Below are 8,956 nucleotides of genomic sequence, written 5' to 3'. Positions count from 1 at the left end.
TCTCATTTTTCATCATACCAGGAAAGTTCCCTTCCAACAAACCTTTGATAATTTTTCTCTGTGGTTTTATTTGTGTCTTCTTGTTCTGGAATTCTGATGACACATAGGTTATTCCTTTTGATGGTATCCCACATGAACCTTAGGCTTTCTTAATTTTGTTTTGATCTTTTTTCTTATTTATCCCTTTCCAAAGAATTGTTCAGATATTTTCCTTTAATCTCCCTAATTCTGTCTTCCATTGATTCAGTTCTGCTCCTTTGCCCATTCAATGTCTTACCTATTTCTAAAAATTTAGTATTAATCTGGATTTCTGTGTGTAGATTTTGTATCATTTCTAATTTTTCATTTATTTTGTCATTTTATTCTCGTATAATCTTTTGAAATTGTTCTAGGGTTTTCTCTGTGTTTTCCTTGATCTGTCTCTCAATCTGTTCAGGATACCTAAATATAATTCTTTTGAATTTCTTATCAGAGAGTTCCAATGCTGCGTCTTCCTCAAGGATGTGTTCTGTGTCTGTATCCTGGTCCCTCATTTCTCCTGATTTTATATCTTGCTTCTTTGTGTGGACTTAATGCTCTTTTGTCTCTGAGGCATTTTGATGTTTTTGTCTTTATATTTAATTGGTTATTATATGCTGTAGTGACTTGTCCAGGATTTTCGTTTCCTTTTTTTTTTGGTATGTATTTTACGAAAGCAGGGTACTGTGCTGTGCTCCTCTATTTGCTAGTGGGCAGCACTTATACACTCACCACCTGTCTCCTTTCTTGTTGTCAGCCTGTTGCATGTCCCTGCTGACCTTGGCAAACAGAGTCTATTCTTAGGTCCCTGGAATCCAAATGAGAATGCTGTCACTTTAAAATCCAAAATAGTTGCCACTTGAAAAGATTCAAAATGGCTGTGCCTTCGGTCACTATAAATATCCAAAATGGCCATCACTTATAAACATTCAAAATGGCTTCACCCCCGGTCACTTTAAATGTCCAACATGGCTACCACCTGACCTTCCTAGTCATAGGCCACCAGTGCAGTCATCCCTGAAGCCATTAGTGACCAGGGCTAATCTTTGGTTCAATGCTCAGGTCCCAACACCACTTGGAAATATTCAGGCTGTTGGTCCCATCTGAATAGCTGACAGTCTGCAGCTCCGACTATCTCTGTACTCACTGTTATCGTTCAGGTTTTTACACTAGTTGGTGCCTAATTCACTTCTGTATAGTTCCTTTCAAGGCTCAGGGCTCCAGGATTATCTTCCATATCTCTGTCAGTTGATTTTTCTTTTCTTTGCTATAGAGGGTCTGTGTCGCTTGTCTGCCTATTCCTTCGTTTAAGAGTTTGTTTTACATTCAATGTCTCTTATACATTTAGTTTCACTCCCCATTTATCATGCTCTGCCCTAAGCCAGTCCCCTCCCCTCCCTGCCCAGTAACCCTCCCCCTGTGTCCGTAATAGTTTTGCATTCCCGTCTGTCCTAAATTACCTCTGTGTGAATGTTGCCCCTCTGGTGCCATGTGGTCTATTGTTCCAAGGGATGTATTTCCATGGAGTATGTGGGTGCCTCCCCCTGGGTTGAATGGTCTGCATGTACATCGTACATCTTGTTAACTATTGGGCTGAGAGCCATCACCTGTGAGTGAGTTTTATTCTAGGTGCAGAATGTATTCCAGTCCACAGTATTGGGGGTCTAACCAGACTCCATCTGACCAGTAATTGTGGTCATTATTGAGTTTTTGGATTTTGGTCCACGTTTTTCCTCCCACTGTATCTAGGATCTCCAGATTTGATTCTTTCCTGAGTTGTTGGCATTGATAGCCGGGCACCATCTAGTTCTTCTGGTCTTGAGGGCCATTGTGTCCTTGGGCTGATTTCTTCCAAATGCTCTTTTTCTTTCTTTTTTTTTTTTTGCACTCTTCTTCGCTTCTGATGCTAGGAGACCATTAGGTGCATCTGAGATGGCCGCTTGAAAGCTTTTAAGACCCAAGTCTCTACTTACTATTGTAGGATGAGGAACAAGGCTTTTATGTATTTTACTGTGCCAATTAAGCCTGTGGTCCTGAGATGGTAGATCTGTTGGATCTCTCTCCCATAGTGTCTGGTTGTCTGTGAGGGATTGCTCTGTGTGTCGTCTTTTGTTTCTGCAAGGATTATAGGTATTTTGTATCACTAGTATCTGTGCAAGATTAGCTTGTGTTGAATCTGTCCTTGGTCTAGAGTATACTCCTGTTTACTGACCCCCATCTCTCAGGTGTTTATGTTAATGGTCATTGTCTGTATTTTCTGTTCTGTTCTTTGAACGTAATAAATACTATTGTTTAAAGGTGCTTTGGTGGTGTAGTGGTTAAGCACTTGGTTTCTAACCAAAAGGTGAGCAGTTCTAACCCACCAGGAGAAGGACAAGGATATAGCTCTGTGCTTCTGTAAAGTTTAACTCATTCATTGCCATCAGGTCTATTCTGATTCATTGAGACTCTGTAGTAGTAAGTAGTAGTTTTCCTACTATCATCTGTTCTTGTTTCATTATACATTTAGTTGCTATAATTTTTTGCTTACTTTTTAGAGTTAAAAAGTTTAGATTACAAATGTCTGCCATCTTCCTGGAAGTCCATCTTCTGCCATCTTCCTAGAAGTCGTCTTGTGTAACCTTTTTAGAAACTGAATATTTGCTTATTTTAGGTGCCCATTTCTGTGAGTTGTGACAGTTGTATTTAGTTTATTACTCACTCACAGTGAAGATACAAACAGTTAAATCACCTAGATTTTTTGTTTCTATAGTTTTATCTCGTCTAGAATGTCATATAAATAGACTCACAGCCTTTTTGAGTCTAGCTTTGCTCATTTATATGAGTAGTATTTGAGATTCATTCATGTCATTATATTTATCAGTAGTTCATTCTTTTAATACTGAATAATATTCCATCTTACAGATTTTTTTTTCCTCTTGAACAAACATCTGGAAGTAGGAGTACTGGATCATATAATCAATGTATATTTAACTTTATAGGGAACCACTTAACTGTTTTTCAGGTGACTGTACCATTTTGCACTCTACAATGTATGAGAGTTCCAATTGTTCCTCATACTTTTCAGCACTTGATATTATCAGTTTTTAAAAAGCCATTGTAATAGGTGATATTTTTTATGTGCAGTAATATCTCGTTGTTTTAATTTCGACGGCACATAACAACAACGACTGATAATGCTGAACATCCTTTCGTATGTTTATTTGCCATCTCTGTATCTTTGGTGAAGTTTCATCTGTTCAAAACTTCTGCCCTTTTAAAAATAATTGGTTTATTTTTATTTTTAGGTTTGAGAGTGCTTTTATATATTATAGATACGAGTTTTTTTTCCCACCTTGCCATCTGATTTCCTCCTAGTCTGTATCTTGCTTTTACATTTTTATACTTGTGTCTTTTGCAGAGTAAAGTTTATAATTTTTATGATGTCCTGTTGGTCAGTTTTTTTTGTCATGGATCATGCTGCTGATGTCATAGCTAACTTGTCTTGTTAATGAAATTTCCTCAAGTGGGTAGTTTTGAGGGGAGAGGGGCACTTTGTTGCTTTCTGCTTTTGCTTTGTAATATGGATTGCTTGTATTTTAATCTGAATTTAGTTGTTTGCAAACACTGTTAAATAATATTAGGCTCTTTGTCTTAGAAGTAAAAGGTTGTGCACTTTAGAATTTAGCTTCAGATTTGTATGTATATCATCTCTTTTTTGTATGTGTATATCATTTTGTCTCACAGAAAATCTGTATTTTTGCCTTTGGTAGAAATAATAACAGCTTTGTAAGCAGCTTTTCTCTGGAAATGTTGGCTTTTTTTTGTTTGATTTTGCTTTTTTAAATTTTTTTTAACATTCTGAGCAGGGTATATTTTTGGATAGTATTTTAGATACTGGTTTTGCAAGGTAAACTTGCATTTTGCAGTCTGTGATGAGTTGTATTTTGAGTTAATGGAAAAGCAGGAGAATAAGGGCTTTTTTGGCTAAGCACTTTGAGACTAATGATTCTGGATTTGTTGAAAACCCAATATAATGGTATCCAGTTATTTACTTTCGAATAGTGATTTCCAAAGATTTTCAGATCAAAAACACAATGGCAAAGATGGTACAGACTTGCAGTTCTGTAGTCCAAAGAGCTCTGAAACACCCACCCCCAACCCTGGTAAATCTGGCATATACTCTGGACAGAAGTTTGATCATTTTGTAGTTGAGACATTAATGCATTTGATTAAGGGGTGCTGCTGCCTCATCCCTGCTGAGGGGGAGGTGTGATAAGGTAATAAACAGAGTAACAACTGTGTTAGCTTTCTAACACTGAAAAGATCTGAATTCTGATAAGTATTTTGGACCTGAACAAGTCCAACTTAAACTGAATTTGAAACAAAAATTAAAAAAAAAGCTGACCAGCTTTATTTTCCTGCCTACTGGTGGCAGTGGCACAAGATACAGTGAATACAATTCTCTGTTTTTCTTAGAATATTGATAGCTTTTTTTTAAACACATTCTGTTAGAGACTCTAAAGTTAAAATAGGAGTAGTTATGCATTTAAGTTCGACAAATATAAAGCAATATATATTTGTTTTGCTTTTCTAGGTACAAAGTTATTGAAGTTTTTACCCCTGAAATTTATGTATTGTTAAGTAGAGTCATTTAGGATGTTCTGCTTTGTGGGCCTTTTATATGCTTGCTGTTTCAATTTGACAATTCGAAACTTCCCTTAACTCCTGATTTACCTTTCAAAATAACATGTGTTGATCTTACCAGTATATTTTATGGTTGGATTTAAGATGACCTCTTTCTTTGATGGCATCTCAGTATGTAGAAATTAGCTGAGTGTGTTGTGCTGTTACCATCTGAAGGCTCCATTCTGTAGTTTGCGTCTCATTGATATACAGTCCCTGATAGTATAGCTCATAAATCTTATCTTTATGAAGCTTTTCCCAGCATAGGAAAAACAAAACCAAACTCAATGCCACTGAGTGGGATCTGACTCATAGCGACCCCTCCTTGGGTTTCTGTGGTGGTATCACTATAGAAGTAGATTGCCCAATCTTCCTTCCAAGGAGTGGGTGGTGGGATTGAACTGCCAGCCCTCTGGTTATCAGTCAAATGCCTTAGGCATTACACCACCAGAACTCAATTTAAAAAACAAACAGCCGTATTGAGATAAAATTCACATATCATAAAATTCACTTTTTTAAAGTGTACAATTCAGTAGTTTTTAGTATATTCACAGATAATATGCAACTCTCACCATAGTCAATTTTAGAACATTTTCATTGCCTCAGATAGAAACCCCATGCATGTATATGTCTATCTGCATTGCTTATGCAGGCAGGCTGTGCCTCAAACTTCCAGACAGTCGTAAGACTGCTAGGAATGAGACATACACACCTGCTGGCATCAACCATTCTCATCATTCCTGAGCCAGACACATGAGATGCTTACAGTATTGCAAAGTCCAAGCCATTATTATTTATAGAAAGCAAACAATAAATAATAACAGATTCCCAGAGGAGAAAAAATTATGGGTAACATTGAGAAAAATGGGAATTCCAGAACATTTAATTGTACTCATGAGGAACCTGTACCTTGACCAGGAGGCTGTCATTCGAATGGAACAAGGGGACACTTCGTGGTTTAAAATCAAGAAGGGCATGTGTCAGGGTTGTATCCTTTCATCATACTTATTCAGTCTGTTTGCTGAGCAAATAATCTAAGAAGCTGGACTATATGAAGAAGAACGTGGCATCACGATTGGAGGAAGAGTCATTAACAACTTGTGATACACTGATGACACAACTTTCATTGCTGAAAGTGAGGATGACATGAAGTACTTACTGATGAAGATTGAGGAATACAGTCTGCAGTATGGATTACATCTCAATATAAAGAAAACAAAAATTCTCACAGCTGGACCTATAAGCAGCATCATGATGAATGGAGAAAAGATTGACACACTTCACATTGCTTAGTTCTACAGTTGATGCCAACGGAAGCGGTAGTCAGGACATCAGACAACATATAGCACTGGGCAAGTTGGCTTCAAAGGACCTCTTTCAAGTGCTGAAGAGCATGGATATCTCCTTGAGGACTAAGGTGCACCTGACATAAGCCATGGTATTTTCAGTCGCCTCATATGCATGTGAGAGCTGGATAATGAATAAGAAAGACCAAAGAATAATTGATGCTTTTGAGATGTGGTGCTGGTGAAGAATGCTGAAAATAGCATGGATTGCTAAAAGAACTAACAAATCTGTCCTGGAGGAAGTGCAGCCGGCATGCTCCTTGGAAGTGAGAATGGCCAGACTTTGTCTCACCTACTTTGGTCATGTTGTCAGAGGGGACCATTCCCTGGAGAAGGATGTCATGCTCAATAAGGTGGAGGGTCAACAAAAGAGGGGAAGGTCCCCAATGAGGTGGATTGGCACAGTGGCTGTGGCGACTGGGTCAAGTATAGCAGGGATTGCGGAGCTGGCATCGGACCAGGTGGTGTTTCATTGTGCTGTGCCTAGGGTTGCTGTGGGTCAGAGATGACTCGACGGCATCTAGTAACAACAGTAGTTCTTATGTTGCTGGATAGACGTGCCATGGTTCAGGTCAGATGTTGTGTTCAGGCTACTGCAGCCTTTTGCTACCACCATGCAGCTTAAGGCTTTTGCTCTTCTGCTGGACCCTTGTAAGTCACATAACCAGCTTCAGACATGTTACTCAAACCTGTGGACTCTTACACCATGCTACACAGACTCTTGCTGCCCAAGGAGGGTGATGTGCAACCCCTTCATAGGGCACACTTGCCTCTCAGGGAGCCCTTGCCAACAGGAGTTCGCTCCATCAGGCTTTTGCCTTCTATTGATTAAGAATACCAGGAGAGGCTCAGGCTTTCCACTGAACAAAGCTTTTATTGAGAGAAAGAAGGTAGCTCATGAACAGAGACAAAGAGTGACTAAGCAACACTATTCTTTGTCTCTCTGAGCACAGGTTTGCTGGGGCTTTTAAGGGTTTTGAAACAGGCAGGGATTTTCTGAGAAAAGGTGGAAGTTTCCTAGAGAAGGGTGGCAGTATGGAAATTAGGTGTGTGAGCAGGAGTTGCAGGGGTTGCCGGGATACTGGACATGAGTTGCAAGAGTTGCCAGGATACTTGACATAGCTTATCATGCCATGTCATGCATGTGCTGCCTATTGGGGCACTGGTTTGATTCCCTGTCACTGTCCTTCCCTCAGTACCACCACCCCAGGAAGATTATATATTTATTGGCCATCTCATGGTGATGTGCACATGTTTGGAGAGCTGAAAATTAGATTGTCCGCAAACACCTGCAAGAAGGTTTTGCAAAATTGCAAGGCACAGAAATGGATGTGTTGTTTGGTTACTTCTGTACCCTATGTCTCAGGATGTGGTTTGGCTTTTAGCTACAGCAGTTGTACAACAGTAGCTACAGCAGCTAGTGTTTTTGATTAACTCTTCAGGTTCTGCCACCTTCTCCTTTTCTCACTCAGACCTCTCTTGCCCTGCACAAGCGAGACAGCTGTTTTTGCCCAGCAACAAGCCTCCTGGCTAGAGGCATCTGGCTCCACCCTGCTGTAGAAGGAAGACCCCTGTACACGATCCTTCCAGTCAACCTCTGCACCTGATCCTCCAAGGCACTTCCTGCATGGGGCACATTCAGGTCTCTGCCCTTCATGGGCAAGTATTACAGCTCTTATAGCTCCATTAGCAAGTTTCCCAAATCACTCCACTTTGCCAGCAAACATTCTGCCTGAAGGGACTCAGGTCTTTCTTGTTCTGTAGGCTGGCATGCCCACTGCTGCCAAGTCAAGCTGGTCTCCTGCTTCCTGCCACTTATACTACTGCTGTCATTTCTCTGCCATTTGCATTGCTGCACTATCTAGTGATGTCTTGCACCATCTTCAGCATGATAGCCCTTTGTTCTGGGTCGAGGAGGTTCTCAGCTTAGGGACCCTGGTCCTTGGTCCAAAGGATGTATTCCACTTCAGACTCTTCTGTTTCAACCTCTGTGGTTTAACCTTTATGTAAGGAACCTTCCTGACAGTTTCAAACTTAGCTCTCTAACTGGGACCCGGAACTGACCAGCCCCCTCAGTAGACCTTAAGTCACTTAGTTTGCATAGTCCCCTAGTCATTTTTTGGGAGTTACAATACTATGGCTAGAAAGGCCATATGAAAGTCATTCATTTTACTACAAACCATATCCTTTTACTATCACTCCTGTATGCTTCCCATGCTGACCTAAGCAACTCCTAATCTATTTTTTATCTCAGTAGATTTGCCTGTTCTAGATATTTCATAAAGACCTGGTGGCGTAGTGAATAAGGCATTTGGCTGCTAACCAGAAGGTCACTGGTTCAAACCTACCAGCCGCTCTGAGGAAGGAAGATGGGGCAGTCTACTTCAGTAAAGATTTACAGCCTTAGACACCCAGTAGGGGTCACTGTGAGTTGGAATCAACTCAAAGGCAGTGTTTTTTTTTTTTTTTGAGTTTAGACATTTCATAAAAATTGAATCATGTGGTCTAATTTCTTTTAATTAAGATGTTTTTAAGATTCAACCATGTTGAACCATGTATTACAACTTCATTTATTTTTATTGCCAAATAAACTTCTGTTTTATGCGTATTCCACATTTTGTTTATCTGTTCTTTTGTTGATTGACATTTGGGTAATTTTTAAGTTTTGATCATTATGGTTATTGCTGTTATAAACATTCATGTTGAAGTTTTTCTATAAACATGTTTTTTGTTGCTCTTGGATATTTTTGGTGCCATCAAAATGGCCCTAACTCGTACTGACCCTATGTGACAGAGATTAACCTCTCCATAGGCTTTTCTTTTTATTCTTTTTTTTAAATTGGGATTTGGGAGAAGATTTACAGAGCAAATTCACTTTCCATACAGCAGTTACATACACTTTGTCTCATGACACTGACCACAATTTA

The sequence above is a fragment of the Orycteropus afer genome, unplaced genomic scaffold (genome assembly GCF_000298275.1).
Source record: "Orycteropus afer afer isolate SDZICR_OR568_19922 unplaced genomic scaffold, OryAfe1.0 scaffold00031, whole genome shotgun sequence".
NCBI lineage: Eukaryota > Metazoa > Chordata > Mammalia > Tubulidentata > Orycteropodidae > Orycteropus > Orycteropus afer.
This window is presented reverse-complemented; position numbering follows the sequence as displayed.